The following is a 26,031-nucleotide window of genomic DNA, read 5'->3' as shown; positions in this document are numbered from 1 at the left end:
AAGAGAAGAGAAGAGAAGAGAAGAGAAGAGAAGAGAAGAGAAGAGAACAGCCATAGTAAGTATTACTACAGACGAGATCCACTGATGAATGCCAAAATTACTGGATAAAACTTTCAAGGAAAAAAAATGGCTATCTTCACAGCCTCAAAGTATCTCCCCACAGTATTTCTTAATTACCATGGTGGTTTTAACATATGTCTTCGACGGGGCGCAGTGGCTCACACCTGTAATCCCAGCACTTTGGGAGGCCGAGACGGGCGGATTACCTGAGGTCAGGAGTTTGAGACCAGCCTGACCAACATGGAGAAACCTCATATCTACTAAAAAATACAAAATTAGCCGTGCGGGGTGGTGCATGCCTGTAATCCCAACTACTCTGCCGTCTGAGACAGGAAAATTGCTTGAACCTGGGAGGCGGAGGTTGCAGTTAGCCAAGATCGCACCACTGCACTCCAGCCTGGGCAACAAGAGCAAAACTCCATTTCAAACAAAACAAAACACCATATTTCTTAATTACCATGGTGATTTTAACATACGTCCATAAATTTTTCGATGCTTTTCCCTCTAGTATGTAGAACTTAACGTCCCTTTGCCTTGCATGAGGGCTAGATTGGTAGACTCACTATTGAGTAGGCTGAGAAGCGAAAAACAGTAATTTCAGAGCGAAGGAACTTGGCACACATTATCTTAACCGAGAGATAAAATTAACATCACCAAGATTAAGATTTACCAATAAGTGCCCCGTTTGGTACAATGTGATGAGACAGGCACATCAACTCTATGGTATTCTACCCATAACCTCAGTATAATCATTACAAATATGAGACAAACCAGAACCCTTCAAAATTGTCCAGGTCATGAAAAAAGGGGAAAGACTGAGAAACTGTTACAGGTCAGAGGAGACTAAGGAGACAAATGCAACATAAGAACCTGGATTGGCTATTGGAACAGAAAAAAAGACATTCGTGGAAAAAAACTAGGGAAACCTAAATAAAACCTAATAGTTAAGTATTATATCAATATTCATTTCTTAGGTTTGATAAATACACCATGGTTAGGTAAGACTAACAGTGAGGAAGCAAAGTGAGGGTACACTGGAACTTTGTACTATCTTTGCAACTTTCTGTTAAGTCTAAAATTATTTCAAATGTTAATTTTTTAAACTATAATCAATTATACATTATTTAATCCAGATTAACACTCCAATGTTATCAAAGAGATTCTGATGACTTTTATATTAATGTAAAATCTTTAGAAATGTTGTCAAAATATATGAAAAAGGGACTAACCTGAAATTCAAAAATTACATCCACTAGCAAATTCATGAACTACTTATACCAATTGATTTTTCACGTGACTATTCTCAACTAAGCATCCAACTTAATTAACTTATTTATCCCTTGGTTAAGGTTGTTATGATGACAGGCTGGGGGCAGTGCCTCACACCTGTAATCCCAGCACTTTGGGAGGCCGAGGCAGGCAGATCACGAGGTCAGGAAATCGAGACCATCCTGGCTAACATAGTGAAACCCCGTCTCTACTAAAAATACAAAAAAATTAGCCGAGCATGGTGGTGGGCGCCTGTAGACTCCCAGCTACTGGGGAGGCTGAGGCAAGAGAATGGTGTGAACCCAGGAGGCAGAGCTTGCAGTGAGCTGAGATCACGCCAGTACACTCCAGTCTGGGTGACAGAGTGAGACTCTGTCTCCAAAAAAAAAAAAAAAAAAAAAGGTTATTATGACAAAGGATGCCTCATTCTCAATAGCAACTTCCCCATTGCACACCCTCCTGCTTTAGCTTTTGTCCATTAGTTATTCAGAAGCAAATTAATTCCCCATCCCAACAAACTCCCAATCTTCCTACGCCTGTTTCCCAGAAAAAGAGAAGCAGTAGCAAGTCAGAAAGGAGACCCGGATGCTTAGCTATTTTCAATACCATTCTCTTGTGAATCTCCAATTGCTTTTTTTGCAGAATTCAGAAACATGAACTAGTTTGCAATACTCCAAGAATTACCGGTGTCGTTCACACCTATTACACTACTACCAGCTCAATTTTCTCCCCTGTCCAGAGCTAAGGCCCCTCCCTCCCAAACCTTCATCTCATCCTTCACATACTACATATCCAAGGCTGAAACATAATCCTGCCATTCTGTTTAAAATCCTTCACTAGTTCCCTTTACCGTCAGAGGAATGTCCTTAGGCACAGCAAAGAAGCCACTTTATGATATGAGTCCTGCTTACCAATTTCCAGCTCCTCCTCATCACTTACCAACTTAAAAACTGTATGCTAGACATAAATCAAACTATTTGCCAGAAAAGACAAAGCTGTTTGGCACCTTTACTCCCTGATACCTGCCTTCTTCTCATGTCTTATTTTTTATGGTAAATTATTTTAATGTATACACACTAGTTCTCAATTAGCACTTAATATAAGCAGCTCCTGAAACTTATTTTAGTATTTAAAAGATTATAAATGTAAGTAACATTTTCTCATAGTACTTAACAAACATATTTTTAGTACACAATTTCTAAGATAAAGGAAAATAAGAGCTTAGCTGCTGAAGAATTGGCTTTGACATTCAGGAATCACACCATGAAAATAAAGATTTTAAAGGAAAAAAATCATTCTTGAAAATGTGTGTGGTGATATTATTTTAATTCTCTCTTCCACGAAACAGAATGTAACAAATTCACTTGAACTCGCAAGTTTAATGAATAAAATACAAGTTTCCTCTTCAGATATCTACAAAGTATTTTAAGACTAACGTATTCAAAATTGACAAGGTGCCTGGAAAACGCAAATGTTTTAAGAAAAACCAGTGCAGGCAGAGATCAGCATTGTACATACTCCCTGTAATTTGCGTGAACACACTTAATTTTTTAATTATATATGCAATAATAGGGTTAAAGAGCATTAGGTCCAGAAAAAACCTCTTCAGAGATTCAACACAATGTGTTAAAGATGAAGCAACTGAAATCCAGAAACAAATCTCTTAAGTCATAAAAGGCTTATTCTATGTGGCAACCCATTTACTTATTTTGGTGACCTGATGAAGCATTAAAATAGTAAGTTGTTCAGAATATGTAACTTGCTAATTTTGTTTTTTTTGTTTTGTTTTGTTTTTGTTTGTTTTTTGAAATGGAGTCTCGCTCTGTCGCCCAGGCTGGAGTGCAGTGGCCAGATCTCAGCTCACGGCAAGCTCCGCCTCCCGGGTTCACGCCATTCTCCTGCCTCAGCCTCCTGTGTAGTTGGGACTACAGGCGCCCGCCACCTCGCCCGGCTAATTTTTGTATTTTTTAGTAGAGACGGGGTTTCACCGTGTTAGCCAGGATGGTCTCGATCTCCTGACCTCGTGATCCGCCCGTCTCAGCCTCCCAAAGTGCTGGGATTACAGGCTTGAGCCACCGCGCCCGGCCATGTTTTTTGTTTTTGAGATAGAGTCTCACTCTGTCGCCCAGGCTGGAGTGCAGTGGTGCGATCTTGGCTCACTGCGACACCTCCGCCTCCTGCGCTCAAGCAATTCTCCTGTCCGAGCCTCCTGAGTAGCTGGGATTACAGGCTTGAGCCACCATGCCTGGCTAATGTTTGTATTTTTAATAAGATGGGATTTCACCATGTTGGCCAGGCTGGTCTCGAACTCCTGAACTCAGGGGATCCACCCACCTCGGCCTCCCAAAGTGCTGGGAATACATGTGCGAGCCACCGGTTAATTTTCTTAAGTGCTAATATTATTTAAATGTTTGATTATGGCTGGGCACAGTGGCTCACAACTGTAATCCCAGCACTTTGGGAGGCCGAGGCGGGTGAATCACCTGAAGTCAGGAGTTCGAGCCCAGCTTGGCCAACATGGAGAAACCCCATCTCTACTAAAACACAAAAATTTAGCCAGGCGTGGTGGCGCATGCCTGTGATCCCAGCTATTTGGGAAGCTGAGGCAGGAAAGTCGCTTGAACCCAGGAGGTGGAGGTTGCAGTGAACAGAGATTGCACAATTGCACTCCAGCCTGGGCAACAAGAGAAAAATTCCGTCTCAAAAATAAAAAGTAAAAAAAATTAGCTGGCTATGGTGGGGCACATCTGTAGTTCCGGCTACTGAGAAGGCTGAGGTGGGAGGATTCCTAGAGCCCAGGAAGTCAAGGCTGCAGTGAGCAGTGATCACACCACTATACTCCAGCTTGGGCAGAAAAGGGAAGTCATCTCAGTTTTTTAAAAATGGAAAAAAGCAGGGCTGTTGACAGAGATTACTGGTAGCATCCAAATGGGTCTGGTTCTGGTTGCTCCTAAATCCCAGCTAACTCAATGATCTTCCCAATCATTCAGTCCACTTTTGGATTCCATATGCCAATGCCAATGAATCTCCTTTTTGACTTAAGCCAAAAATTTGCATAAGGTTTCTATCATACAACTAAAGGAGTTCTGACCCATGCACTTGGGGAGGCCAAGGCAGGAGGATCATGAGGTCAGGAGCTCGAGACCAGCCTGACCAATGTGGTGAAACCCCATCTCTACTAAAAACACAAAAATTAACCGGGTATGGTGACACGCGCCCATAATCCCAGCTACTTAAGAGGCTGAGGAAGGAGAATCACTTGAACCCAGGAGGCAGAGGTTGCAGTGAGCTGAGGTCGTGCCATTGCATTCCAGCCTAGGCGACAGAGTGAGACTCAAAAAAAATAAAAATAAATAAAAATAAAACATCAACTTCTCATTTATGAGTATCAGTACAAAGCACATTTTCAGACTGGTCCATCAATTATCCATTTACCTGTTTTTGCTATTATTTGACTCGACTGTCATCTTTAAGTACGGCACTCACATATGTCCCTGAGCTTCCAAATTTAAACATTTAGTACAACCTCTTCTGACATGCCCCTAAATGTTGACCTTTTAATAAATTATTTCCAGTATTCTAATTATAAGGATGAACCAATTTAAGACTACCAGCTAATTATGAAAACACACCTAAGACAACAATCCTCTCAAGTATTTATTACAAACCTGCTAGGTCCTGTTCTAGGTAGGTGCAGACAGAATGACACACAAAGTAGAGCCCATCCCTGTTCTCATGCAGTTTAAGTTCTGGAGGGAAGTTAAAAAAAAAAAAAAAAAAATGATCAAAGTTACTTCAGAAAGACAAAACTGCAACGTGGAGAATAAGGGTCTTATGGCTGAAAACTGCCGCAGGTGGGCAGTAATTTCAGTGTAACCTCTCAGATGTTGGCACTGGAACTGAGAGTGAATGACATAAAAGAATCAGCTATATAACAATCTCAAGGCAGAAGAGTATGAGGCAAAGAACAAAGCAATTAAGACGCTGAGACAGGAATAAGCTTGTTCAGTGGGTGTGGAGCTGGAATAGCTGGGCATGGTGAACAAGGTGAAACAAGATAAGGTTTGTGAGGTGGCCAGGGGCCAGATCACACGGCAGAGGTTGGGGAGGAGGGACCCTCATAGGCTAAGATGTTTGAACTTTATACTGAGTGTGATTAAAAACCCTTAAAGCAAGGGGAAAGAGAAAAAAATGACACTTACTGGGCATCTAATGTAGTACCAGATTTTTAAAATAAGTATAAATGTTTCTTCTGTGCATTCTATAAAACAGTATATGCATTCCTGGTAAACTTCACTTTACAGGGTCACATGCTAAAAGTAACAGGCACTTTATGAGGAAAAAAAAAGGAACACCATCCCTATGCCACTTTGAAACCAAAATATTAACAAAAGCAATGTGAATCAAAATGTTTAATATTAAGTTCCTAATAACGATACAACTTTCAGGTGAAAAGTTACTAAGCGGGTAATCCTGGCACTTTGGGAGACCAAGGCGGGCGGATCACCTGAGGTCAGGCGTTTGAGACCAGCTTGACCAACATGGAGAACCCCTAATTATACAGGAATCCAGCCATCGATTGGAAAAATAAAGGAGATGGGTCAATATTTTAAGACAAGTTGTTGAAAAGGTTTCAGGATCAAATTGGGTACAGTATAAATATTCTTCACCCATGGAACTGCTGTGGTTTCTTTTATAACATGATTATCAGCCAGGTGCAGTGGCTTACACCTGTAACCCCAGCACTTTGGGAGGCCGAGGCTGGTGGATCACCTGAGATCAGGAGATCGAGACCATCCTGGCTAACACGGTGAAACCCCGTCTCTACTAAAAATACAAAACTTAGCTGAGCATGATGGCAGGGGCCTGTAATCCCAGCTACTAGGGAGGCGGAGGCAGGAGAATGGCTTGAACCTGGGAGGCGGAGATTGTGGTGAGCTGAGATCATGCCATTACACTCCAGCCTGGGCAACAAGAGCAAAACTCCACCTCACAAAAAAAAAAAAATTCCTTGCAGTTGCAAAGAGATGGGGGAGAATCACACAACAAGCCCTTCCAAAAACTTCAAAGACTAAAAACATGGCCAAATTAGGCCAACAGGAAGAATTCACAAGTGGCCACCATGGCTTGTTTCATTCAGCTCTTAGAGCACTTTGAGCTCGACTACTGTTACCTGATGCAAAACATGAATATGCTGGGGAAAATCACGTATAAACCAGAGCAATCTCCTTGTTGTACTCACATAATTCTCCTATTTACCAATTACATATGAGCCTATTCCGGATACAGACACACGTTGGAGCACAACCAAGTATTCTTTTAACTTATGATATCTCTTTTATTCTAACTAAATTCTTAAGAGATAAGTCATGGCATTTTGCAAATATGGGAACTAAAGCTGAAGAAAGGCAAGTAAAATGTATCCAAAGTTTCTCCCAGGAGTGAAGCTAAAGGTTGCAGAAGTTATTCCTAAACCCGACCTCAAACTTGCAAACCACTCTTGGGAGGGCTTCCAACCAAGACCTTTAAATTATTCTACCATGTGCATTCACCGTATTTATCAAAGACCATTAGTATGCTGTTATGGTTCCGGTCATTACCAGTTCTCACTGTAACAAGTCACTTCTATGTTGATTTGTCAGAACAAAGGAGCCAACCAACCAATATATCTACTAGCAAAATATACGAGTCATCTGGAAGAAACGCAAACGAGGCTAGATAAATAAGGCAGCCAGATTCACCAGCATAGCTGACACAAAAAAGGGAACAAACCAAGTAGAGTAGCAACGAATTAGAAAACACACCCACTACAGGCCGGGTGCAGTGGCTCACGTCTGTAATCCCAGCACTTTGGGAGCCCAAGGCAGGCGATCACGAGGGTCAGGAATTCGAGACCATCCTGGCCAACATGGTGAAACCCCATCTCTACTAAAATACAAAAAATTAGCCAGGCATGGTGGCACGTGCCTGTAATCCCAGCTACTGGAGCAGGGGAATTGCCTGAGCTCCACTGTTCTCCAGCCTGCTCCATCTCAAAACAAAACAAACAACAACAAAAAAAGCATACCCACTACAAGAAACAGAGCCCAGAGATACAAAAGATTAAAATACCTACTTTAATCTACAGACAAGTAGATAAAGGGTAAAAAAGGGAAAAGCCCATAATACGTTCATCCCCCCCCCCCCCCGATTTAATAGTACCTTGTCTGTTTTAACAACATTCAGAGGAAAACGAATACGTTACTTATTTAAATGTTACTATCCTTGGAGTTTTTTTCATCTGCTAACGAATTTCTAAAACTTATATTTTTAAATATTTGTTAGAATATCGCTAAAATATTGTTGCAATCATTTTAAGTTCAAAGTTTTAAAAAATAAAATCCTATATTCTCTGACAGTAAATTCTGGTTTCTAGAAAGTGGCTCAAAGATAAAGGCGTCATCCTCTACTCTGGAAAGTTCCAAATGATAACATAATCAAATCTACCAAGATCCCTCATCGCAACCAAATGTCTCTAAATATCCAAGATCTCAGATTACCCTGGATTTTTTTTTTTTTTTTTTTTTGAGACGGAGCTTTGCTCTTGTTGCCCAGGCTGGAGTGCAATAGCGTGATCTCGGCTCACTGCAACCTCCGGCGTGATCTCAGCTCACTGCAACCTCTACCTCCTGGGTTCAAGGGATTCTCCTGCCTCAGCCTCCCGAGTAGCTGGGACTACAGGCGCCCGCCACCTCGCCCGGCTAGTTTTTTGTATTTTTTAGTAGAGACGGGGTTTCATCGTGTTAGCCACGATGGTCTCAATCTCCTGACCTCGTGATCCGCCCATCTCGGCCTCCCAAAGTGCTGGGATTACAGGCTTGAGCCACCGTGCCCGGCATTTTTTTGTATTTTTAGTAGAGACAGGGTTTCAACATGTTGGCCAGCCTCATCTTGAACTCCTGACCTCAGGTGATCCAACCAAGTGCTAGGATTAGAGGCGTGACCCATGGCACCGGGCCCCAGACCTGCTATCCTGGATATTTTCATCAGTTAGCTAGAAGTAGAGGATGTTGCCCCAGCTCACTCTGACAACTCAGTGTTGCCATCACCTACTCCTATTTCTTCCAACACTGAACCTCCTATATTTTCCAACCCTGTATTGTCACAACTCATTGTCATTAAATGAAAACCTGAACTGGCGCAGGTGTAATCTCAGCACTCTGGGAGGCCAAGGCGGGTGGATCGCTTGAGGCCAGGTGTTCCAGACCAGCCTGGCCAACATGGTGAAACCTCATCCCTACTAGTAATACAAAAATTAGCCAAGCATGGTGGCATACGCCTGTAATGCCAGCAACTCAGGAGGCTGAGGCACGAGAATCGTCTGAACTTGGGAGGTGGAGGTTACAGTGAGCCAAGAGCACGCCACCGCACTCCAGCCTGAGTGACAGAGCCAAACTTTGCCTTAAAAAAAAAAAAAAAAAAAACTCCCCTGCCAGCCTAGATTCAACAGTAGAAAACATAGGAAAATACAAGATGTCCCCATACTAGATCGTGATAGATTCCATGCTAGCAGATCAGGAGAGAAGGAAGTCTGAAAGAACCAATCTCAGCCGCAGAATCACTTGTGCAACTGGTTTAAAGAGACAAAGGGCACAGAGTGTACACATCCTTTGACCTCTGAGGGAAAACCACAGTCAAAGAGAAGAGCAACAGTAGATGTATGGACTGGGTATGCAAGACCATGAATCAGAAAAAAAGGCAAGAATCATATTTCAGTATCAGGTAAAAGTAAGGGTTCAAGTTAGGGGGAAAAAACCAAGGGAACACATGACGAAGGGTCTAAAGAGACTGCAGAATACATAAATATCAGGAAGAAGTGGGCAAGTCCAAACAACACCCCAATTCAGGTTTAACTGCTACGGTCAGGCCAACCAAGGTCTTTGAATCTTTTACCCATATTTTGAGTATATTCCTTGTTTCTCCTAGCAAGTACTATACTGTTTTCAAGCCAATAGGATTCTGCAGATGACAAAAACCAAACAGCAGGGTAGACCCTCAAAATTCTTACAGCACAGCCAGTCCCGCTGGCTCATGCCTGTTATCCCAGCAGTTTGGGAAGCCACAGCAGGTGGATCACTTGAGCCCAGGAGTTCAAGACCAGTCTGGACAACATAGTGAGACCCCGTCGCTACCAAAACACGCAAAAATGAGCCGGGAATGGTGGCGTGTACCTGTAGTCCCAGAGAGGAGGCTGAGGTAAGAGGATCACCTGAGCCCAGGGAGGTCAGGACTTCAGTGAGCCATGACTGTGTCACTGCCCTCCAGCCTGGGTGACAGAGTAAGATCCTGTCTCAAAAAAAGAAAAAAATTCAGCTGGGCGTGGTGGCTCACGCCTGTAATTCCAGCACTTTGGGAGGCCAAGCTGGGTGGATCATGAGGTCACAAGTGCAAGACAGCCCTGGCTAGCACAGTGAAACCCCATCTCTACTCAATATACAAAAAAATTAGCCAGGCATGGTGGCAGGCGCCTGTAGTCCCAGCTACTTGGGAGGCTGAGGCAGGAGGATGGCATGAACCCAGGAGGCAGAGCTTGTAGTGAGCTGAGATCGTATCACTGCACTCCAGCCTGGGCAACAGAGCAAAACTCCGTCTCAAAAAAAATAAAAAAGAAAAAGAAAAAAACTCTGACAGCAGGAACACAGTAAGTCCAAAGGACAATTAATTTGTGAAACTGGATGTATCTCCTTTCCAGTTTTGTATATGTGAATCACCCACAAAAGCAACAAGAGTCTATTGTACTAGCAAACCTATACCTCAGTCAGAGCCTCATGGGATTCAACTCAACAAGGGAAAGGATAAAGAGCGCCAGGCACTGTACCAGATGCTGAGGGTCAAGATGGGTGACAGACACCTGTCTTCAAGGAAGGATCTGCCTAGTGAAATGAGGCAACAAATAACTCTCAATCAAGAAGAGGCCTGTGCTAGAAACAGATGACTAGTGGTCACCACAGGCAAGGATTTTAATTTTAAGACTGTCACGGAAAGAGGCTTAATGCTTAATCTTCAATCAAATAGTGTAACTTCATGCAGGCAACATGTTACGGCATGTACATTTTCTTAAAACAATGTAATTATCCAAACTTTTTCTCTAATGGGATGTAAGAAACTTTATATAATGGTCATTCTTCTGTCTCTAATTACCGTCCTTTATGAGAAGCATTCAGGGTTCCTAAGTCACAGCTGTTCAGATTTTTCCCTCCAAAACACTTAAATTTACCTTTAAGAGCAATCAAAATTCCTTATCATTTGTATCTTACTTCTTATGTATGCCTTAGAAAATCGAGGCACCAGAACTTCAGAATCCTCATACAGCTTCAGAATACGACCTAAAGACATTAGCACCAATAAATGTAACTCATCATGCTCTATCATTCAGAACATCCATGTTTCTCATTGAGTACTGACTCTAAATCCATAAAAGTAGAAAAATACAATTCTATACTCCTTTGAACGAGTATTTTCTAAATTCACTGAATAAAAGTAATAAAATTCATTCAGGTTTATAAAAGCATGTTTTTAAATGAAGAGTATAGAAAATATCTGTGCATAAGTTCCTGAAAACCTTTCAGTTATTTTTGCATGTCTACATACCCTGTGTTGTGCCATATGGATTTTTAGTGAGAATCCATGTTAACGTTTGTATAAAATTTAACATATATATTTGAAGTGACTGATCAAAGCACTTGTCAGTTGTCAACCAAAGCAGTGTTGCCTGGAGAAAAGTAGGGATTCCACTCCAGAAAGCAAAAATTTTTTTGAGACGGAGTTTCACTCTTTCACCCTGACTAGAGTGCAGTGGCACCATCTTGGCTCAGTGCAACCTCTGTCTCCCAGGTTCAAGTGATTCTCCTGCCTCAAGCCTCCATAGCTGGGATTACAGGTGCCCACCACCACACCCTGTGAATTTTTTTCTCAAACTCCTGACCTCAGGTGATCCACCCAACTCAGCCTCCCAAAGTGCTGGGATTACAGGCATGAGCCACTGCACCTGGCCAAAAAACTTTATTTTTAAGAAAGGTACAAATCTTTTTCTTTTTCTTTTTTTTTTCTTGAAACATCTAATAGGCCGGGAGCGGTGGCTCAAGCCTGTAATCCCAGCACTTCGGGAGGCCGAGGCAAGTGGTTCACCTGAAGTCAGGAGTTCGAGACCAGCTCTTCACCACAGTAACATACTGAGAGTTCACTGCCAAAAATGAGACTAAGATTCTCCTACCTAGTCTCCTGTTACTGCTGAGAAGAGGGCCACGCCACTACCCTCAAAGGAAGGCTAGTGTCAAGTCACAGTGCAGCAGAGTTCTGTGCACAAAAACAGGTGCTCCCTTTCTCTAAGGTTGCTCCAGCTGAAGTTGAAAATAAGCACAACTAGAAGGCAAGCCCCTTTTGCTGGTAAACTAAATAGCCAATGAAGAGCTGCAAGTGACACAATTACCAAAGACACCAACTGCAACCAAAAATAGCATCAAAATCAAATGTATCTGTCACCTTGACATCAATTAACACATACATCTAAGTAAGTCATGAGAGGATCTGTGCAGTATCAGAAGCCATAGTTCCACAAATTCCATTGTGCCAAATACTGTAATTATTAAAATCAACTACTATGAGAACCCCAATATTCACCTAATGTCAAACCCTTGGCAAAGCAATACCTTTGAAATAAAACAAAATGTATGTACTTCTGGATAACCAAAATCTCCTAAAAGTTTGCACTAAATTATTTTCTAAGTATCAGGCTTGGATAGGATTCAAAATTCACCAGTTTCCCAGGCGCAGCGGCTCACGCCTGTAATCTCAGCACTTTGGGAGGCCAAGGCCAGTGGATCACCTTAGGTCAGGAGTTCAAGACCAGTTTGTCCAACATGGTGAAATCCCATCTGCACTAAAAATACAAAATTAGCCAGGTTTGGTGGCGCACACCTGTAGTCTCAGCTACTCGGGAGGCTGAGACAGGAGAATCACTTGAACCTTGGAGGCGGAGGCTGCAGTAAGCCAAGATCACACCACTGCACTCCAGACTGGATAAGACAGAGCAAGACTGTGGCTTAAAAAAAAAAAAATCATCACTGGTTCACCACTAGTCTAATGATCCAGTCATGAAACAGAAACAACACTTGTTAATCATACAACTACTCTAATTCTGTCACCAACTCTGAAAAATGAAAATAAGTGTTTACAGAAATAAACAGTTTCAGCTCTTTAAGAACTAACTGAAAAGCACATGAGAAATTAACATCATTTTCCCCCTTCTTTTGACCATCCTATCCAAATCCAAAGAAATAAAGATTTTAAAAGCTTAACCAGATGCCTCGATTTTTCAATTATTATTTTTTTCAAAATGGTAATACAAACATAAACAGTTCAAAAAGTTACACATGAAAGTAAGTCTCTCCCACATTTGACTACATAATCTGCCCACCCCAACACCATTGTTATTAGTCTCTTTCGCAGCTTTCTAGTCACTCTAAGCACATGACAAGCATATATAAACACACACATACTCATACACACTGTATTGCATGTGTCCTTTCCAGTCTTCTATCCCGTAAGTTAAAATAGCAGCCAACCAGCCAGGGGCAGTGGCTCACGCCATTAATTCCAGCACTCTGGGAGGCTGAGGAGAGTCGATCACTTGGGGTCAGGAGTTCCAGACCAGCCTGGCCAACATGGCGAAACCTCGTTTCTACTTAAGTACAAAAAAATTAGCCGAGCATGGTGGCACGAGCCTGTAATCCCAGCTACTTGGGAGGCTGAGGCAGGAGCATCACTTGGACCCAAGAGGCAGAGGTCGCCGTGATCCGAGATCACACCAATGCACTCCAGTCTGGGTGACAGAACGAGACCGTCTCCAAACAAACAAACAAAAAACAGCAGCCAACCATATGGTATTTTCTGACCCTTTGTCTTTTCATTTAAAAGTATCTTTGAGAAGGTCCTTTAAATATTAGCAAAAAATCAAACACCAAATCTAAATAAATATATAAAAGAAGCATTGGCTGGGTGCAGCAGCTTACACCAATAATCCCAACACTTTGGGAGGCAGGAGGACTGCTTGAGCCCAGGAGTTCGAGACCAGCCTGGGCAACATAGTAAGATCCTGTCTCTACAAAAAATTAAAAATAAATAAATTGGCTGGGCATGGTGCTGCTTGTCTGTAGTCCTAGCTACTCAGGAGGCTGAGGTGGGAGAACTGCTTAAGCCCAGGAGTTGGAGGCTAAAGTGAGTCATGTTCACACCACTGCATTCCAGCCTGGGTGACAGAGCAAGACCCTGCCTCAAATAAATAAATAAATAAATAAATAAATAAATAAACAAACAATTCACACAAAGACATCTCTCACCAGGTGTCAACACTAGTGACCTGCTAGCAGGACTCACAAAAGTCCAAGGTCAAAGATGTATTCCCATGATACACCTGGAGTTTTTTGGCACAAGAACACAATACAATAACAGACTGTACTCCTGACCCCAGTCTATAATTTTACGAATGTATATTAGTTACTAAAGAGGACAGAGAACAGTAATTTAAAGAAAACCCATCATTTTACTAGGGGAATAATCTTAAACACGTATCATATTACATTTTCATATGAATGAATACCAAGGAACACTGCCACAGCTATAAATAGTATCCTAAAATCCTTATTTTTAATAAGTTCTACCCCATAAAAAGGTAATTGCAAAAAAAGGAAAAAAAGGATAAAGAAATTCATTATCTATTCTCATTACCTTATTTCAGAAACCCAAAGCAGATGAGTCAATTGCCTTATACTGTGAGTTTAATGACATATGATAGCCACTAAACAAAAATGTAACAACAAGATTAGTGTATACTCTTCCCAATTAGCCTGTTCAAATTAAAGGAAAAGAATAAAACACCTCTCCCTAACCTGTAAACTGTGTTCTATTCACAGTTGAAGGTAACTACCAAAATACGCTATTACTATACCCCATCTGGCAAGGTGTTTGCTTATGCTCATGTCACATACTTTCCAGACTATTATTCCATGAAAGGTTGTAGATTTTTAGTACTTAAATACTCTAAAAAAATTTTCCACGTAGATCCCCCGAAAACTCATGAAATTGAAATCCTGGCCAGGCACGGTGGCTCACGCCTGTAATCCCAGCACTTTGGGAGGCTAAGGCTGGCAGATCACTTAAAAAGTCAGGAGTTAGAGACCAGCCTGGCCCACATGGCAAAACCCTATCTCTACTAAAAATACAAAAATTAGCCAGGTGTGGTGGCGGGCACCTGTAATCCCAGCTGCTCCGGAGACTGAGGCAGGGAGAATCGCTTGAACCCGGGAGGCAGAGGTTGCAGTGAGCCAAGATTGTGCTATTGCACTCCAGCCTGGACAACAGAGAAAGACTCTATCTCAAAAAAAAAAAAAAAAAGAATCCTAGAATCTTAATAAAGAAACTGAAGTATCGAGTATACTCATTCAAGTATTTGCACAAATAAGAGAACTTCAGGTAACATTTCATCTGATCGTCTTAATACACATTTATAGAAGCTAGATTTACTCATGTAACCACGGCTTTACAAAGAATTGGTTTAAAACTACTTGTTTGCTTAATATTAGACCCATGTTAAAATGCTACCCCATTCAAGCAGATGCAAACTAAGAACAAAAAACAAAAGCATCCACTCAAAAACTGAGTCACTGATTGTCTCTTTACAATGTCCTGCTCTCCACTATGCTGAAAAAGACACAATGAAAAGAGAAACACAAAAGGTATCAGGAAAAAAAGGACTTATTGATTCCATATCCGATCTCAGACAAAATACCGAAGATCTCAAATAGACTGATATCTAGTTTGTTAAAAAGTTAAAAAAAAAAAAAAATCCACCATTTTAAGGTAATCAAAAATTTTAAACACTTAAAAAAAAAAAAAAAAGCTTGAAACTCCAGAGTACAATTTCCGTTTTTTGTGTGTCAGACGGGAGTCTCATGTTTATCGCCCAGGCAGGAATGCAGTGGCACGATCTCGGCTCACGGCAACCTCCACCTCCTGGGTTCAGGCTATTCTCCTGCCACAGCCTGCTGAGTATTTGGGATTACAGGCACGAGCCACCACGCCCGGCTAATTTTTGTATTTTTAGTAGAGATGGGGTTTCACTATGTTGGTCAGGCTGGTCCCGAACTCCTCCTGACCTCGTGATCCGCCCACCTCGGCCTCCCAAAGTGCTGGGATTACAGGCGTGAGCCACCGCACCCAGCTCAGAGTACAATTTCATATAAAAAAGAATTACTGGTCGGGCACAGTGGCTCACGCCTGTAATCCCACCAGCACTTTGGGAGGCCAAGGCAGGTGGATCACCTGAGGTCAGAGGTTCAAACCAGCCTGGCCAGCGTGGCGAAATTCCATCTCTACTAAAAATACAAAATTAGGTGGGCATGGTGGCACATGCCTGTAATCCCAGCTACTCAGGAGGCTGAGGCAGGAGAACTGCTTGAATCTGGAAGGCAGAGGTTGCAGTGAGCCGAAATTGCACCACTGTACTCCAGCCTGGGAAACAAGAGCAAATTTCCATCAAAAAAAAAAGAAATGGCCGGGCACAGTGGCTCAAGCCTGTAATCCCAGCACTTTGGGAGGCCAAGACGGGCGGATCACGAGGTCAGGAGATCGAGACCATCCTGGCTAACACGGTGAAACCCCATCTCTACTAAAAAAATACAAAAAACTAGCCGGGCGAGGTGGCGGGCACCTGTAGTCCCAGCTACTCAGGAGGCTGAGGCAGAAGAATGGCATAAACCCGGGAGGCGGAGCTTGCGGTGAGCTGAGATCTGGCCACTGCACTCCAGCCCGGGCGACAGAGCAAGACTCCATCTCAAAAAAGAAAAAAAAAGAAATTACTCTATTAAGATACTGGTATGACCATCTCTGACTCTTGTCTCCCTTTTCTGTTTTTAAATTCTACCTCCTGAAACCTTCGATAAAGGGGAAAATAGGTGGCAAGCTTCCCAGTTTAAATGTTCAACAGGTATTCCTCCCCCCTCATCCCTCAAACCTATTCATTTCATATAAATCTCCTGAATCTGGGTACTCTATGTTTACTAAAATGTATTAACCTTTCAGCGTGACCCTTCCAGTAAGCTCTCAGAAAGCAGAGCTTTCAATCTAACTCATTTTGTTTGATTGAAAATCATGCTGAAAAGCTTACATTCCATACATAAATATTAAAAATTTTGGCCAGGTGCGGTGGCTCACACCTGTAATCCCAGCACTTGGGGAGGCCGAGGTGGGTGGATCACCAGGTCAGGGGTTGGAGACCAGCCTGGTCAACATAATGAAACCCTATCTATACTAAAAATACAAAAAAATTAGCCAGGCATGAGTGGCACGTTCCTGTAGTCCCAGCTACTCAGGAGGCTAAGGCAGCAGAATCACCTGAACCCAGGCGGTGGAGGTTGCAGTGAGCCAAGATGATGCCACTGCACTCCAGGCAACATAGTGAGCCTTTGTCTCAAAAAATAGAAAATAACAATTTCAGGCCAGGTGCACTTTGGGAAGCCAAGGCGGGCAGATCACGAGCCCCAGAGTTTAAGACCAGCCTGGCCAACAAGGTGATATCCCATCTCTACTAAAAATACAAAAATCAGCTGGGCATGGTGGCACACGCCTATAGTTCCAGCACTTTGGGAGGCCAAGGTGGGTGGATTACCTGAGGTCAGGAGTTCGAGACCAGCCTAGCCAACATAGTAAAACCTCATCTCTACTAAAATTACAAAAAAATTAGCCAGGCATGGTGGCTAGCACCTGTAATCCCTGCTATTTGGGAGGCTGAGGCAGGAGAATTGCTTGAATCCGGGGGGCAGAGACTGCAGTGAGCCAAGATCGCATTCAGCCTGGGCGACAGAGCAAGACTTCATCTCAAAAAAAAAAAAAAAAAAAAAATTAAAACTTCAAAAGGATGTAACACCAAATTAGTTGCCTTTATAGTCAATTACCCCGGTTGGCTGGAACTAATACAGCACAGTCTTACCATAAAAACTTACTGAAGGGAGATGGTTAAGAGACATTCTTTTGGTAAATTAAACTCATTTACATTGTATAATACATATACCCTATACTAAATGTTAATACATTAATAGTAATGGTACAAATGAAACTCCAGTGCGGTCAGAATGCTGTAAAACAGTGAGATCTAAAAACACTATCTTAACTTAGGTACACTACTGAGGAAATAAGGAGGAAAAAAATCTAACAGATTAAGAAAATAAAGTCCTAGCTGGGCGTGTAAGCGGATGCCTGTAATCCCAGCTACTCAGGAGGCTGAGGCAGGAGAATCGCTTAAACCTGGGAGGCGGAGGTTTCGGTGAGCCAAGGATGTGCCCTTGCGCTCCAATCTGGGCAACAAGAGTGAAATTCTGTCTCAAAAAAAAAAAAAAAAAAAAGTACAAAATCTTAAGCATCATTATACCTGACACATATATAACCAGATAAAGTCAACTTACTGTGACACAATTCCTAACTAGACTAGGTTTTCCCCCAATCCTGTGGCTACTATTCCAGAATTAAAAGGGCAAAACCATCCATTTTCCTTTTTTTTGAGACCATGTTTTTGTTCTTATTGCCCAGGCTGGAGTGCAGTGGCACAACCTCAGCTCACTGCAACTTCTGCCTCCCAGGTTCAAGTGAGTCTCCTGCCTCAGCCTCCTGAGTAGCTGGGATGACAGGCGTACGCCACCACTCCCAGCTAATTTTTTGTATTTTTAGTAGAGACGTGTTTTGTTGTTGTTGTTGTAGTTGCTTTTTTGAGACAGAGTTTTGCTCTTGTTGCCCAGGCTAGAGTGCAATTGCATGATCTCGGCTCACTGCAACCTCTGCCTCCTGGGTTCAAGAAATTCTCCTGCCTCAGCCTCCTGAGTAGCTGGGATTAAAGGTATGTGCCACCACGTCTGGCTAATTTTGTATTTTTCATAGAGATGGGGTTTCTCCATGTTGATCAGGCTGGTCTCAAACTCCTGACCTCAGGTGATCCACCCGCCTGGGCCTCCCAAAGTGCAGGGATTACAGGCGTGAGCCACCGTGCCCAGCCAAAACCATCCATGTTGATCTAACTCTAAGAACTAACAGCCAAAACCATCCATGTTCATTTAACTCTAAGAATTAACAAGTTTTTCTTCCTTTGCAACTCTGGCAGCATTAAATTCAAATGAACCGTTAAATGTGACTATAGTACACCTAAATCTTTAAGGTCTAACTCAAAAAGAAGATGCTGCCACATGACATCGGAAGAGGGCTGTCGCTGCTCCCATTTTAACACAGGCCCTCATAATCCATTTTAACATGAAAATGGTATTAAGAACTCTGCCAAACGCTAGAAGGAAAAAGGTCCATTCCTTCAAGAAACGTTAACATTGTAGTTGGGGCAACAAAAAAATAAACAGTTATGGGATTTGTGATCTTCATTAAATGCAATGGAATCTCAGAGAAGAAATATCCTGAGTCAGGATGGCCAGAAAAGGATTCACGGAAGAAGGGGGACTGAAACTAGGCTATAAGAAGGACAAAGGGATGAACAGCATGCACAAAAGCAAAGTAGTGACTATGGCAAAAACTACAGTATTTGAGAGGCCGGCAAGAATTCCAGTTGGGGAAGAGTGGGAAATAAAGCTGAATAGGTAGAATGGAACCTTCTTAAAAGCCAGACTGAAGCATATAAATTCAGCCCAGTTGGCAAAGAGAATCCATTATGGGTTCTCCAGCAGGGGAACTGACAAGATGAAACCAGAACTTTAAATAAATTACACTGTCAGTAGTTACAGAAGTAAAATGAATAAGAAAGGTTGCTCAGGGCAACCAAATAAAAACTTAATAATCCAGACCTACAACCATTCATTCATTGAGAAGACAGATTGCTAGGTAACAACACTGGCCTAGAATTCACACAAACTAGGACTAAATTACTGCTCTGTCCCACACTACCTAAGCCTCAATTTTCTCACTGTTAAATTCAGGGCATCAGCACTCAGACCGTCACAGTACTTGTCAAAGCACTTGTGTAGTCCTCATACATAGAACTTTGACGATTAGTAAACAGTAGTGCTAAATTAAGTATGGTTAAAAATGGGAAGTGAACATAAGACAAGGCTCATAGAGGAACAGAACTTCCAAGGACAACTATCTTGACAGCAGCTGACAATATGGAAAAGAATACACAGGTAAAAAGGTCAGGAAAAATAAAATAAAACCACCTACTCAAAAGTAATCACTGGGGGCCGGGCGCGGTGGCTCAAGCCTGTAATCCCAGCACTTTGGGAGGCCGAGACGGGCGGATCACGAGGTCAGGAGTTCGAGACCATCCTGGCTAACACGGTGAAACCCCGTCTCTACTAAAAAATACAAAAAAGCTAGCCGGGCGAGGTGGCTGGCGCCTGTAGTCCCAGCTACTCAGGAGGCTGAGGCAGGAGAATGGCGTAAACCCGGGAGGCGGAGCTTGCAGTGAGCTGAGATCCGGCCACTGCACTCCAGCCCGAGGGACAGAGCGAGACTCCGTCTCAAAAAAAAAAAAAAAAAAAAGTAATCACTACAGCCTAAAAGGCAAACCCTAGGTTCTGCAGGACCCAAGCCTTGAAAGAGTTCCCTTTTTATTTAAAGAGTTTGCCTGGCATGGTGGCTCACGACTGTAATCCCAGCACTTTGGAAGGCCGAGGCAGGTGGATCATGAGGTCAGGAGTTCAAGACCAGCCTGGCCAACATGGTGAAACTCTATCTCTACTAAAGATACAAGAAATTAGCCAGGCATGGTGGCAGACACCTATAATCCCAGCTACCTGGGAGGCTGAGGCAGGGGAATCGCTTGAACCCAGGAGGTGGAGGTTGCAGTGAGCCAAGATCGTGCCATTGCACTCCAGCTTGGGCGACAGGGCCAGACTGTCTCAAAAAAAAAAAAAGAGTTGAAGCTGGGTGCAGTGGCTCACGCCTATAATCCCAGCACTTTGGGAGGCCAAAGCGGGCGGATCACAAGGTCAAGAGATGGAGACCACATGGTGAAACCCCGTCTCTACTAAAAGTACAAAAATTAGCTGGGCGCACGCCTATAATCCCAGCTACTCAAGAGGCAGAGGCAGGAGAATCGCTTGAACCAAGGAGGCGGAGGTTGCAGTGAGAGGAGATGGCGCCATTGCACTCCAGCCTGGGCAACAAAGCGAGACTTTGTCTCAAAAAAAAAAAAAAAAAAGTTGAAAAATGTTTCAAATGGTGCAAGTAGGCTTAAGAAGTCCATCCCAGATGACAGAATAGCAACAAAGGCATGCAAAAGATCCACCACTGTACCTACATCAATCACGTAAATTATTCATAGTATATGTAAGTCTTAAACCACAACTTTAAGAGTAAAAAAACTAAGTTTACTTCAAATAGGTTACTCAGGAAATGGAGCTATCAAATCCTTCCTGTGACATTATACCCCTACTAAAATAAATAACAAGTAAATATAATGTAATACAAAGAAACGAACTTCAAAAATCAAACCTATCAGGAGCAACTTAAACTTACAGGATGCTCAGAATGTCAACCACTGTTCTTAGAATGTCAACCACGGGTCTAAGTACCTCACACATATTAACTCAATCTTCTCAACTCTATGAAGTTGACTGTCCCTTTACACAGATGAAGAAACTAAAACACATGAAGGCCGGGCGCGGTGGCTCATGCCTGTAATCCCAGCACTTTGGGAGGCCGAGGCGGGCAGATTACCTAAGGTCAGCAGTTCAAGACCAGCCTGGCCAACATGGTGAAACTCCACCTCTACTAAAAATACAAAAATTAGCCAGGAGTGGTGGCGGACACCTGTAATCCCAGCTACTCAGGAGGTGAGGCAGGAGAATTACCTGAACTCAGGAGGTGGAGGCTGCAATGAGCCGAGATTGCACCACTGCACTCCAGCCTGGGCAACAGAGTGAAACTCCATCTCAAAAAAATAAAATAAAATAAAAATTTAAAAAATAAATAAAACGCATGAGGAGCTACTACCCCAACATCAAAGCTAGTAAGGGACAGAGCCTGAGTTTGAACTCACTGTAACCACTATGCTACAACACGAAGACTTCAATGATTTTTCCTACACTAGTTTTTTGTTTGTTTTTGAGAGGGTGTCTCCCTCTATCGCCCAGGGTGGAGTGCAATGGCATGATCTTGGCTCACTGCAACCTCCACCTCCCAGGTTCAAGCGATTCTCCCACCTCAGGCTCCCGAGTAGCTGGGACTACTGGCACCCGTCACCATGCCCGGCTGATTTTTGTATTTTTAGTAGAGACGTAGAAGACGGGGTTTCACCATGTTGGCCAAGATGGTCTCGATCTCTTGACCTCATGATGTGCCCGCCTCAGCCTTCCAAAGTGCTGGGATTACAGGCGTGAGCCACCGTGCCCAGCAGGACTGCATCTTATTAAATAGTGCTAGGGAGTTCAACACAATGATATGAGTTCTATGAATTTTATTTAACCATGCAATCACCTGACCCAGTTAGTACAGATGCTCAACTATAGATCATAAACTTGATTAGAAACACAAGGTTTTGGAAGGATATCTACACAGATCAAGACTAACAAAACAGCTGGGAAAAATTCCGCAGACTCAGTCATCTAAGACAGACCCAGGCTTGAATCCTAGTGTTCATTTAATCATTCTGTGGCCTTGAACAAGTGAATTAACTTCTTTGCACCTCTGTTTCATCATCCACAAAAAAAGCCCAACACTATCTACCTTATAGGATCAGCCTGGGTTATAAACAGCATAGAAAGCACCTCACACCTCCTAGAGCATAGCCCCGAGCACCTAGTCCCTCTCCTCTGGCTCTATGGTAACAGGGCAATTAATTGCACTCTTACCGAATCCAATCCCAGAGGGGTAAACAGCCAAATCTCTCCAGTATCAGCTCTCTCACAGAGTCCTTTCTTTTTAACTTCAGGTTTCTATTGGTGGCAGAGCAGGAGATACCACCTTGGTGGTACCTAAACTGAACAATACTCAACAATTCTTTACTACACAGCTCCAGGGTCCTAGCCCTCCTCTACTACCAAAATGTCTGAGCATAAAGTATAAATGTCTCATGTTAGCTGCTTTCCTTTTTTGCATTTCAGTGACTTATACTGTAAATGTTGTGAAATGAGTCCAATTCACATGCACTAGAAAAATACAAGTTCTAGTCAATGCCAATGTTTCTGCCATACCTCTCCCCTGACTTCCTACCATTCATTCTTCTCTATTTTTTTTATATAAATGACATCAAAATTGGCCGGGCGCGGTGGCTCAAGCCTGTAATCCCAGCACTTTGGGAGGCCGAGACGGGCGGATCACGAGGTCAGGAGATCAAGACCATCCTGGCTAACACGGTGAAACCCCGTCTCTACTAAAAAATACAAAAAACTAGCCGGGCGAGGTGGCAGGCGCCTGTAGTCCCAGCTACTCGGGAGGCTGAGACAGGAGAATGGCATGAACTTGGGAGGCGGAGCTTGCAATGAGCTGAGATCCAGCCACTGCACTCCAGCCCGGGCGACAGAGCAAGACTCCATCTCAAAAAAATAAAAAAATAAAAAATAAATAAATAAAAATAAATAAATGACACCATAATTGAACAAACCCAACAAACTATTTCAACCAACTTCATCAAAATGTGTCAAGTCAGAAATTCTTTGTAACAGTACTGCTACAAATTGTACAAACAAGGGAGATTCCTTTGTCACCTACTCGTCTGACAAGGTTGTATGTATACTGCACTGATGGATTTAATCAACAGGTTGATGTTCAAAAGGTCTATTAATATATTTCCTTTTATCAGTAACCCCTATGTTCATATTATCTTCTGCCCTTTCTACATGTTAGCTTGAAAGGCTCCTAGAACACAGGAAGCAGTTACCTCTAGTTCTTTCGGGAGACTGGTGTCATGACAATCATGCAAAACCTTTAATTAGGTGTCGAGAATACAAGTATCAAAAAGATTCTTGGACATACATATTAAAATGCTTAACACTTCTTTGAAGCAACCAATGCAAAAATATCATCTCTGCAAGGGGCCACTCCATTTACCACCAGTGTCTCCCACATTAATACCTAAAGCTGGTATATGTTAAAAGAAAAATGTCTTATAAACTGACGGTGAGCTTTGCAACAATTTTTATGCCATTAACATGTCACTTTATTGAGTTCCTTAACACTAGGAAAAACTTTTCCCAGGCACCTAGTTTTCATCCCACATACAGTTCAGTATTTTTTTTGTACTGCAGGTCTGATTCTAACAACTCAAACGTCAAAAAATAGTTACTTATGAATTTAATGATTGTGATTACGTACATCTCAGTGCAGGATAGGGCTGAAAAAAAAATATTCCAAACAAGAAATCCTGGATTTAAGAGCAAGAAGCCTAATCACACATCACACGCCTAACTGCTCTCAGGCATAGTTTCTTCCTGCAGCCCCTCCCCCACAGGTAAATGCTAACTATTTCTAGAACTCTCAACAATTTGGGAAGCTTGCCATCAACTCCCATGACACCACCCAACATACACCATGTTTTCGGGGAGACAAAGGTGCCTCAGACTATAAACTTATTAAAATGGTGAGAACATACAATCCCAGGAAGTCAGCATTACTAAAACACATCAATGTAGCATTTCATTTTAACAAAAATGAAAATGAATCACACTGGAAAGCCCAAACAGTCACTCATTGTTATCTTCAACGTGTAATCGAAATTATTTATTCCAAGTTGTTTCAGGTAAGTGGATGAAGACACCACGAGGGCCTTATTATTATCCAAACTGGAGAAGGAGCCTTTAGGAAAAAAAGGAGGGGGAAGAAGTATCACTTAATTACATGAGGTGGGGGGGTGGAAAAACCATTCAGTCTTAAAATTCAGACTAAAAATAACCTGTCATTTTAACCCACTACATTTTATTAACAAGCTTGTTTAGATCAGCATACGGTTCCTGTTTGGAAAACAAGTGAACAGTAAACTTTCCTAAGTCAACTGTAAATCACATAGGTACTAAAACTCTTCACCCTCGGTGCCTGCACAGTCCAAGATTTTAAGTAAACTCCAGACATTGAGAACACCTCATTTCTAACTAGTTTCCAACATTTCTCATTTGTAATCACCAAATTACCTTAGAGACACTTAGACAATCCAACAAAGAGAGCATTTTTTCAAAGCCACAACCCAAATTTTACCTGAAACACACCATTTTCACAACCTAAATTTAATCCCGGTTACCACTGCGAAGTGATGCCTGTTTCAGCAAATTAAGAACTTCCAAAAATACTGAACACGTTAACGCATGGATGGCTTCCCTCGAGCTGCCATTTAAGATTAATATTCCACTTAAATAAAAGTCTGCTTCTGTTCAAAAAATTAAATCGGTTGCAAAGAGGAAGTTACCGAGAAACCACCCTCACAACGTGGCCTTTACACTGTCAGAAAATAACGTGACTCTGTGCCACCCAAAACTTACCAGGAAGCTGGCAATAACTTTGCCAATTCTACACTCCTGAACCCAACTTCAAAGAATCTCCACCAAATATCTCCTTAAGACGATAAAAAGCACTAAGTTACAAATAAACACGTCCCGGAGCAAGGCCCGGCTGCCGCGCGCCCCTCCCCCGGCCGGCGCCCCCGCCCCGGACGCGCGGCCCCAACAGCCGCCCGCAGCCCCTAGCACGCCGGCCGGGGTCGCCGCGCCCGGGCCGGGGACGCGCCCGGGGAGGGGAGATTTCCATTGCCGCCCGAGGTTTCACAAAATAGCATACACCGAAAAGCTCCTTCTCCTCTGCTAAAAATAGGCTATAAAGGAGTCGGCCTCATGATGGCTCCTTGATTCAATTTGCTGCAAATCCTTTCCTGAAAGCCTCCCCCCCTCATACACACACGCACAAAAAGGGGGTGTAAATGCACGAAGGGAGGAAGAGGGGGAGAAGGCCGAGGTGCACATTTTCGGGGACAACATAATTAGGGTGAGGATCCCCCGAGACCAGGAAAGGGTAGGGGGTGGGCAGGCACGTGAGCACTTCAAAGAACCCTGAGAGGAAAACGGGGGGATGGGGGCGCCCCAAGTGCCCTCCCTGCCTTCCCTCCCCCCACGCAAGCCCAGTTCCCCCAAGGGCCAAGTTGAAAAATGCATGTTCCACTCGCGCCCATCCCCCGCGGCCCAGCGCCCCCGGCCGCCTCTGGCCTGCGCCCCCCGCCCAGGCCCGCGACCGCCCCCACTCCGGGGTCCGGCCCCCAGCGCTTACCTGGAAACGGTGGCCTCCAACGCCGCTCCCCCCTCCCGGGAATGGAGGCACTAGGAAATTCCCCTCCTCGCCGCCGCCGCCACCGCCTCCAACCACCCCCAAAATAACCCCTCCGGGGGGTGAGAGGCAATTATAACCCCAGCGAGCGGAGGGCGCGGGGGATGGGCGCCGGGAGGGCGGGGGCGGGGAGCGCGGCGCGGGTCCCCAGGTGGCGAGCGGAGGTGCTCCCGCCGCTGGGGGAGGGGCGGGGGCGCACGCGGCCGGCGGCGGGGGGAGGAGGCGCGCGGGGGAAGGGCGCGAGCGGGGAGAGGAATTGAGGCAGAAGGTAAAAGCTGTTACTAAGGGAAAGAGCCAAACGGTTCGGAGCAGCCAACGGCTCAGACACTCAACACTGGGGAGAGAGGAATGGGGACCAGCCAGGCACAAATG

At 43.5% G+C, this 26,031-nt stretch overlaps 1 protein-coding gene across 8 annotated transcripts in view; it reads right to left on the bottom strand.

The window, feature by feature from the left end:
* Positions 1 to 26,020, bottom strand: part of TBL1XR1 (TBL1X receptor 1) — a 181,997-nt gene extending 155,977 nt beyond the window's left edge. For 2 of the 8 annotated variants that reach the window (XM_023184789.3, XM_023184794.2), the window contains exon 1: positions 24,825 to 25,392. The gene's annotated coding sequence lies outside the window, so the exon portion shown is untranslated. Of the gene's footprint in view, positions 1 to 24,543; positions 24,756 to 24,824; positions 25,393 to 25,602 lie in introns of those variants that run through there. The other 6 variants (XM_023184790.2, XM_023184795.2, XM_026454902.2 and 3 more) reach the window with 5 other exon arrangements.
* Between the last annotated feature and the right edge of the window lie 11 nt (positions 26,021 to 26,031).

This window comes from Piliocolobus tephrosceles, chromosome 2, assembly GCF_002776525.5.
Source record: "Piliocolobus tephrosceles isolate RC106 chromosome 2, ASM277652v3, whole genome shotgun sequence".
Classification (NCBI taxonomy): domain Eukaryota; kingdom Metazoa; phylum Chordata; class Mammalia; order Primates; family Cercopithecidae; genus Piliocolobus; species Piliocolobus tephrosceles.
This window is presented reverse-complemented; position numbering and strand designations above follow the sequence as displayed.